General features: G+C 41.3%; 1 long non-coding RNA gene across 1 annotated transcript; it reads left to right on the top strand.

The window, feature by feature from the left end:
• LOC122457781 lies at window positions 1–8,712 on the top strand. Its single transcript, XR_006277458.1, has 3 exons — window positions 1–50; window positions 6,657–6,764; window positions 8,576–8,712. It is a non-coding gene; the product is annotated as an uncharacterized LOC122457781 (long non-coding RNA).

Consider the following 8,712-nt stretch of genomic DNA (forward strand, 5'->3'; position numbering starts at 1 on the left):
TCCCAGCAGCTCCTCGGGGCCCTGGTCGGCCAGCAGCCCAAGTAGCTCTGGTAAGTCCTCAGCAAAGCAGGGATCCTCTTCAGGCTCAAGCCCCAGCAGTGGACAGAAGACATTTGTCTCCTTTAGCAGCTCCAGCCCAACTGAGCTGCAGGGCCCACCTTTTATACTTCCTGTCCTGCCCCTCTGCTTCTGGCAGAGTGGGAGCTGGTGTTCTGGCTCCACCCACCAGGGGGTAGCCAGGGGTTCCTCACCATGCCCCCTCGCTACACTGTTCTTGAGAGGTTGACTATGTCAAGGTTCCTTCCCCATTCTGAACTCTAGGGTACAGATGTGGGGACCTGCATGAAAACCTCCTAAGCTTACTTTTACCAGCTTAGGTTAAAACTTCCCCAAGGTACAAACTATTTTACCTTTTGCTCTTGGGCTTTCACTGCCACCACCAAACGTCTAACTGGGTTTTTTTTATTAGGAAAGAGCTGTTTGGAAACGTCTTTCCCCCCAGAATCTTCACCAAAACCTTGCATTCCCCTTCCTGGGGAAGGTTTGGTAAAAAACCTCACCAATTTGCATAGGTGAACGCAGACCCAAACCCTTGGATCTTAAGAACAATGAAAAAGCAATTAGTTTTCTTAAAAGAATAATTTTAATAGAAGAAAAGGTAAAAAGAATCACCTCAGTAAAATCAGGATGGTAAATACCTTACACGGTAATTAGATTCAAAACATAGAGAATCCCTCTAGGGAAAACCTTAAGTTTCGGGGGAGGGATAGCGGTTTGAGGTAGGGATAGTGGTTTGAGCATTGGCCTGCTAAACCCAGGGTTCTGAGTTTAATCCTTTAGGGGGCCATTTAGGGATCTGGGGCAAAAAATTGGGGATTGGTCCTGCTTTGAGCAGGGGGTTGGACTAGATGACCTCCTGAGGTCCCTTCCAACCCTGATATTCTATTCTAAGTTACAAAAAGACACAAAAACAGGAATATCCATTCTATTCAGCACAGCTTATTTTCTCGCCATTTAAAGAAATCATAATCTAACGCATATCTAGCTAGATGACTTACTAAATTCTAAGATGCCATTCCTGTTCTGTCCCTGGCAAAAGCATCACACAGACAGACCCAGACCCTTTGTTTCTCTCTCCCCCCCACAGCTTTGAAAGTATCTTGTCTCCTCATTGGTCATTGTGGTCAGGTGCCAGTGAGGTTATCCTAGCTTCTTAACCCTTTACAGGTGAAAGGGTTTTTCCTCTGGCCAGGAGGGATTTTAAAGGTGTTCACCCTTCCCTTTATATTTATGACAGACTATTTGGACTGTAGGGCCCACGCTTGAAGCTTAAGGGACCTCTTGGTAGGAAGTACTCAGGGAAGCAATTTTCGACTTACAGCAGTGAGGACCCTGCTGGTGTTGTTTTCCACAGGGCCCTGAGCTGGCACCTGGTGAAGAGTGAGAGCCCAGATCCCCTTATCACAACCCCTTAAGGGCTGAGGCCCAGATGCAGGTGGAAAGCCAAACCTCTGAGCTTAAGATCAGGATCAGTTATTCCTACCATCCTGACAGAGGGACAAGAGGCTGGATGTTGGGTGCATTAACCTCTAGATAGCCCAGCTCTCTGAGTTCCATATGAAATGGACCTTAACATAAACATTCACAATCTTTCTCCTGTATTACTAAAATCAAAATAAACTTACCGTGTATCATATAAAACCAGAAGGTGAAATAAGAGCAGGGCAAAGTGTACAGTGAACCTGGCCCTGTATATCCATCCTTGCATTTCCCCCCAAAGCAATTCTTTTTTCATAGATTCATAGATACAAGGTCAGAAGGGACCATTCTGATCATCTAGTCCGACCTCCTGCACAGCGCAGGCCACAGAATCTCACCCACCCAGTCCTATGAAAAACCTCACCCATGTCTGAGCTATTGAAGTCCTTAAATCATGGTTCAAAGACTTCAGGGAGCAGAGAAGCCTCCCTCAAGTCAACCATGCCCCATGCTACAGAAGAAGGCGAAAAACCTCCAGGGCCTCTCCAATCTGCCCTGGAGGAAAATTCCTTCCCGACCCCAAATATGGCAATCAGCTAAACCCTGAGCATATGGGCAAAATTCACCAGCCAGATACCCAGGAAAGAATTTTCTATAGTAACTCAGATCCCATCCATCTAATATCCCATCTCAGGGAATTTGGCCTATTTACCCTGAATATTTAAAGATCAATTACTTACCAAAATCCCATTATCCCATCATACCATCTCCTCCATAAACTTATCAAGTAGAATCTTAAAGCCAGATAGATCTTTTGCCCCCATTGCTTCCCTTGGAAGGTTATTCCAAAACTTCACTCCTCTGATGGTTAAAAACCTTCGTCTGATTTCAAGTCTAAACTTCCTGGTGGCCAGTTTATACCCATTTGTTCTTGTGTCCACATTGGTGCTGAGCTGAAATAATTCCTCTCCCTCTCCTGTATTTATCCCTCTGATATATTTATAGAGAGCAATCATATCTCCCCTCAACCTTCTTTTAGTTAGGCTAAACAAGCTAAGCTCCTTAAGTCTCCTTTCGTAAGACAAGTTTTCCATTCCTCGGATCATCCTAGGAGCCCTTCTCTGTACCTGCTCCAGTTTGAATTCATCCTTTTTAAACATGGGAGACCAGAACTGCACACAGTATTCTAGGTGAGGTCTCACTAGTGCCTTGTATAACGGTACTAAAACCTCCTTATCCCTACAGGAAATGCCTCTTCTGATGCATCCCAAAACCACATTAGCTTTTTTCACAGCCATATCACATTGGCAGCTCATAGTCATCCTATGATCAACCAATACTCCAAGGTCCTTCTCCTCTTCTGTTACTTTTAATTGATGTGTCCCCAACTTATAACTAAAATTCTTGTTATTAATCCCTAAATGCATAACCTTACACTTCTCACTATTAAATTTCATCCTATTATTATTACTCCAGTTTAAAAGGTCATCCAGATCCTCCTGTATAATATCCCGATCCTTCTCCGAATTGGCAATACCTCCCAGCTTTGTATCTTCTGCAAACTTTATTAGCACACTCCCACTTTTTGTGCCAAGGTCAGTAATAAAAAGATTAAATAACATTGGTCCCAAAACCGATCCCTGAGGAACTTCACTGGTAACTTCCCTCCAACCTGACAGTTCGCCTTTCAGTAGGACCCATTGCAGTCTCCCCTTTAACCAATTCCTTATCCACCTTTTGATGTTCATATTGATCCCCATCTTCTCCAATTTAACTAATAATTCCCCATGTGGCACGGTATCAAACGCCTTACTGAAATCTAGGTAAATTAGATCCACTGCATTTCCTTTATCTAAAAAATCTGTTACTTTTTCAAAAAAGGAGATTAGGTTGGTTTGGCACGATCTACCTTTTGTAAAACCATGTTGTATTTTGTCCCATTTACCATTGACTTCAATGTCCTTAACTAATTTCTCCTTCAAAATTTTTTCCAGGACCTTGCATACTACAGATGTCAAACTAACTGGCCTGTAGTTACCTGGATCACTTTTTTTTCCTTTCTTAAAAATAGGAACTATATTAGCAATTCTCCAATCATTCGGTACTACTCCTGAGTTTACAGATTCATTAAAAATTCTTGCTAATGGGCTTGCAATTTCAGGTGCCAATTCCTTTAATATTCTTGGATAAAGATTATCTGGGCCCCCCGATTTAGTCCCATTAAGCTGTTTCAGTTTTGCTTCTACCTCAGATATGGTAATATCTACCTCTATATCCTCATTCCCATTTGTCATGCTACCATTATCCCCAAGATCCCCTTTAACCTTATTAAAGACTGAGGCAAAGTATTTGTTTAGATATTGGGCCATGCCTAGATTATCTTTAATCTCCACTCCATCCTCAGTGTTAAGCGGCCCCACTTCTTCTTTCTTAGTTTTCTTCTTATTTATATGGCTATAGAACCTTTTACTATTGGTTTTAATTCCCTTTGCAAGGTCCAACTCTACTCGACTTTTAGCCTGTCTCACTTTATCCCTACATGTTCTGACCTCAATTAGGTAGCTTTCCTTGCTGATCCCTCCCATCTTCCACTCCCTGTATGCTTTCTGCTTCTTCTTAATCACCTCTCTAAGATGCTTGCTCATCCAGCTTGGTCTACAACTCCTTCCTATGAATTTTTTCCCTTTTCTTGGGATACAGGCTTCTGATAGCTTCTGCAGTTTTGATTTAAAGTAATCCCAGGCCTCCTCTACCTTTAGATCCATAAGGTCTTCAGTCCAATCCACTTCCCTAACTAATTTCCTTAATTTTTGAAAGTCAGCCCTTTTGAAATCAAAAACCCTAGTTGCAGATTTATTTTTGTTAATCCTTCCATTTAGTTTGAACTGAATTAGCTCATGATCACTTGAGCCAAGATTGTCCCCTACAACCATTTCTTCTATGAGGTCCTCGCTACTCACCAAAATTAAATCTAAAATGGCATCCCCTCTAGTCGGTTCAGCAACTACTTGATGAAGGAATCCATCAGCTATCGCATCTAGGAAAATCTGAGCCCTATTATTATTACTAGCACTGGTCCTCCAGTCTATATCTGGGAAGTTAAAGTCTCCCATGATCACGCAGTTTCCATTAGTATTTACTTTATTAAAGACATTAAAAAGGGCTCTATCCATATCCAAATTAGATCTCGGAGGTCTATAGCACACCCCAAGCACTATCGTAGGAGTGGCTTTACTAGTTTTCTTCCCCAATGTAATTTTTGCCCAGACGGACTCTGTCTTATCCATTGCATCGCTTCTTATTTCTTTACATTCTACCTCATCATTGATATACAATGCTACTCCACCCCCTTTACCTTTGTTTCTGTCTTTCCTAAAGAGCACATACCCTTCAATACCTGTAGTCCAGTCATGACTACTATTCCACCATGTTTCTGTTATCCCTATAATATCTGGTTTCACTTCCTGCACCAGTAGCTCTAGTTCCTCCATTTTGTTACCTAGGCTCCTCGCATTGGTGTACAAACATCTTAATTTTTGCTGTTTGGCCTTGCTCACATTTTGTACCCTATTAGGCACAGTCATTCTACAGCCAGTATAACCTATTAGACTAGTATCCACACCACCCTCGTTCCTTATATACATTCTCCTACCCACGGCTGTATCCTTTCTTACTTCGTCTTCTTCCCTCTCAATGCTAAAATCTGGCGTAGAGATTTCCTGGACATCTCCCATCCATCTCCCCCTAATTCCTAGTTTAAAGCTCTCTTTATCAGTTGTGCCAGCCTCGATCCTAGAAGTCTATTTCCTTCCCTACTCAGATGAAGTCCATCCTGAGAGAACTGTCCTCTGTCCGTGAATGCCTCCCAGTGGCCATACATCCCATTTTTCTCATTTGCAGGCCCTGGCTTTCAGCATTCATGCTGGTTCTAAGTTGCTCTGGTGGTGACTGCACTGATTCTGCTGGGTACTGTAATCACCTTACCTCAGCAACATGAATGCCACTATCTAGAGGGCAGCATTAAGCTTCATTCATTCAATTATGTAGCTGTTTGAACCTTGCAAACAGGCAACTAAATGCAAAAAATGGCATCAATGCAACATTAAGGTTGAGAATTTAAACTCATAAATGAGGAAATTCAAATAGTAATGTTCTCCTGGGAGCATTAACTCATTCCCATATCCTATAAGCAGCCATGAAGATAACCTAATTGGTAATCAGAACTGCAGCGTATGTGTGTGTGCTTTGAGTGATTTATTATTAGATAATTTAACTCTGAATTTCCTGACTGAGTTTAAATTTAAATTTAAATTCTCAGCCTCAATTTTACATTAAGATAGGATATTTTGCATTTAACTTTCTTGGGTTTGGGCTTGTCTTTTTAAAGGTGAAAGAGAAAGTGGGCTGAGATCCACTGGGGCTGCCACAAATCCTCTCATAATCCTATGAAGCGTTTTGGAGAGGGCTCACCTCCTTAACCACTAAGAAAAACACATGTGTTCTAGATTTTATATGAACCTCTGAGCAAGCAGGTTCACTCTGAGAAACAGGATGTAAATGGGCCCTTAGCTCCTGGCAAACAGGAGCCCCACTTGGGAGGATACCAACTCAGTCTGGCCTTTTGTCCCTCTGGCTGTGATCTGGTGCAAATGGAATCTCTGGAAAGCACGCTCAGCTCTGATAGGTGCAGAAGATTGGTGGAGGAGTCAGGAGCCTTTTACCCACCTCAGCCATTCTGGATGAAGAGATTTGCTTCTGCTGCTGGAAGGGAGTTTGTTGCAACAGAGCATCAATCATTTGTCCCCTTCAGACTATAGAAGGCAGATTCCTTTCAAAAGGTGATCTGATATAGCAGTCTAAAAGCTGCCTCAGAATTCTGTGAAGACCTGAGAACCCAAAGCCCTGGAGAACAGATTTTTTATCTAAACCTTGGACTTTTGGAAATGCCCTTTTGTATGAGTCAGGTTTCCCTGGGGACAGTATGAAAGATGTTATAAGGATTGCCATGTGTTTCTAATGTTGTTTTAACCAAATTAGTTATTGCTATGATTGAGACAATGTTCTTGACTTCATGCATATTAATGGTCTGAGTTAAAACTGAGCAAATGATATGATAAAGAATGAAGCAGAGCTGAAATGCTTCATCAGTGAGTAATGTATTTCTGGTTACTCCACAGGAATGTACAGATACCAGATAAGAAAAGGCTAAATATTTCTGGATTGGGTTAAACGGAGATGGAGAAAAGACGGATTTGGCTTGATGACTCCCAATGAAAAGGATATAGGTGGAGATTTCTGGAGGATATTTTTTAAGTGTGAAGTTACTTTTTATTTTAAATACGGATACACCTTGGACTCCATAGCCCTGTGCTGGCTATATCCCAAATCACAAATCTAGTATTGCAATAATAGTATTGCATTTAGATCCAGCTTAGATTCCAAAATCCACAGCATGGCCAATCTCCCAAAGACTGATTGTACTAAGTAAAGCTAGGATCTTTGAAAAGCAACAATGACAACTAAAACCTGTTCCCCAGTCTCTGATCATTGCATTCCATGGCTCTTTAATTGGTATTAAAGTGGAGTTAATTATCTTTTTATAAGTCCTTAGAAATCAGATAGCTTTGGGCAAGGTGGGCATTCCATGTAGGCCATGATGGGGGACTTTATCCTGGGATGCAGTGACTCTGAAAGAGATTTGGGGGTAATGATGAATAATCAGATGAACATGATCTCCCAGTGTGATGGTGTGGCCCAAAGAGCTAATGGAATGCATAAACAGGGGCAACTTGGATGTATAAATAAGGGAATCTCAAGTAGGAGTAGAGAGGTTATTTTATCTCTGTATTTGGCACTGCTGGAATACTGTTTCCAGTTCTAGAAGGATGTTGATAAATTGGAGAGGGTTCAGAGAAGAACCATGAGAATGGTTCAAGACTTAGAAAACATGCTATATACTGATAGATTGAGTTTCTTGAGTCTATTTAGCTTAACAAAGAGAATATTAATATTAATATTAAATATTAATACTTGACTACAGTCTATAAACACATGCATGGGGGAGCAAAAATTTAATAATGGGCTTTTCAATCTAACAGAGAAAGATATAATATAATCCTATGGCTGGAAGTTGAAATTAAACAAATTCAGACTGGAAATAAGGTATAAATTTTAACAGCTAGCGTAATTAACAACTGGAACAATTTACAAAGGGGTGTGGTGAATTCTTCATCACTGATGATTATAAAATCAAGATTGGATGTTTTTCTAACAGATCTGCTCTAGGAATTATTTAGGGAAAGTTCTATGGCCTATGTTATACAGGAGGTCAGACTAGATGACTACTGTGGTCCCTTCTGGCCTTAGATCTATGAATTTTTGAAAAGAATAAGCAACAGAGAGAGAAATGCAGAAGTGTATTGGAGGATAGAGATGGCTGAATAATACTATTAATTTTGTTAAATTCTTCAGCCCACTCCATTGGCGGATCTATACAATGCTAGTGGTTGAGCCTTAGTCTCTGTTAACATATGGCCAAAGGATTATGGTTGTTCAGAGCCACCACATGCATACCATCCCTACTTGGTGGCTATCAGGCCAAAGTTGATATTACTTTAGAATGGTCCTGATGCCACCTGCTATTAGTAGAGGAGAGCACTTGAATTTGTAGTCATGGAACAACCTCATCTGCTCATCTCCAATATCACCATTGTGAACTTGGCATTTTTTGAAAGAAGGAAGCATCTGGGCTGAACCTCATGCCTATTGTACGAACCAGCAATGGAACTGATGTGGCTGAACAGCCCCTCCCCACCTTTTCACTACTGAGGCTCAACATTTCTGCTTCATATAAGTTATTTCTCCTCTTTCTAATGATGATCCATATGGGCATAGAAATTGCTGCATTCCTCCTCCAAGTACCCTGGGCTCCCAGATCCCTTGTGAACACATCAACCATCCACTTAAATGGAACTGAAAGTGCCTGCACCTGCGAAGCACCTGAATAAAAAACAAAAAACAACTGGTTCACTCACCCCCAACTCTGTACCCTATGTTTTTATTTAATACCAAGTTCTAAACTAATTTTTCTCCTCAGGTTGGCATTAAGAGGAAATGCAGATGGCAAGAATTGTGCTGCTTTCTAAAGGAAGGAGAAGATCCTCCATGATAGCTGCCATTTTAAATGGATGGATCTTCAAGAAACAATGCAACCCTGCTGGCTGGCTGAGACCC

Source organism: Dermochelys coriacea, chromosome 1, assembly GCF_009764565.3.
Source record: "Dermochelys coriacea isolate rDerCor1 chromosome 1, rDerCor1.pri.v4, whole genome shotgun sequence".
In the NCBI taxonomy this organism is placed as follows: Eukaryota; Metazoa; Chordata; order Testudines; family Dermochelyidae; genus Dermochelys; species Dermochelys coriacea.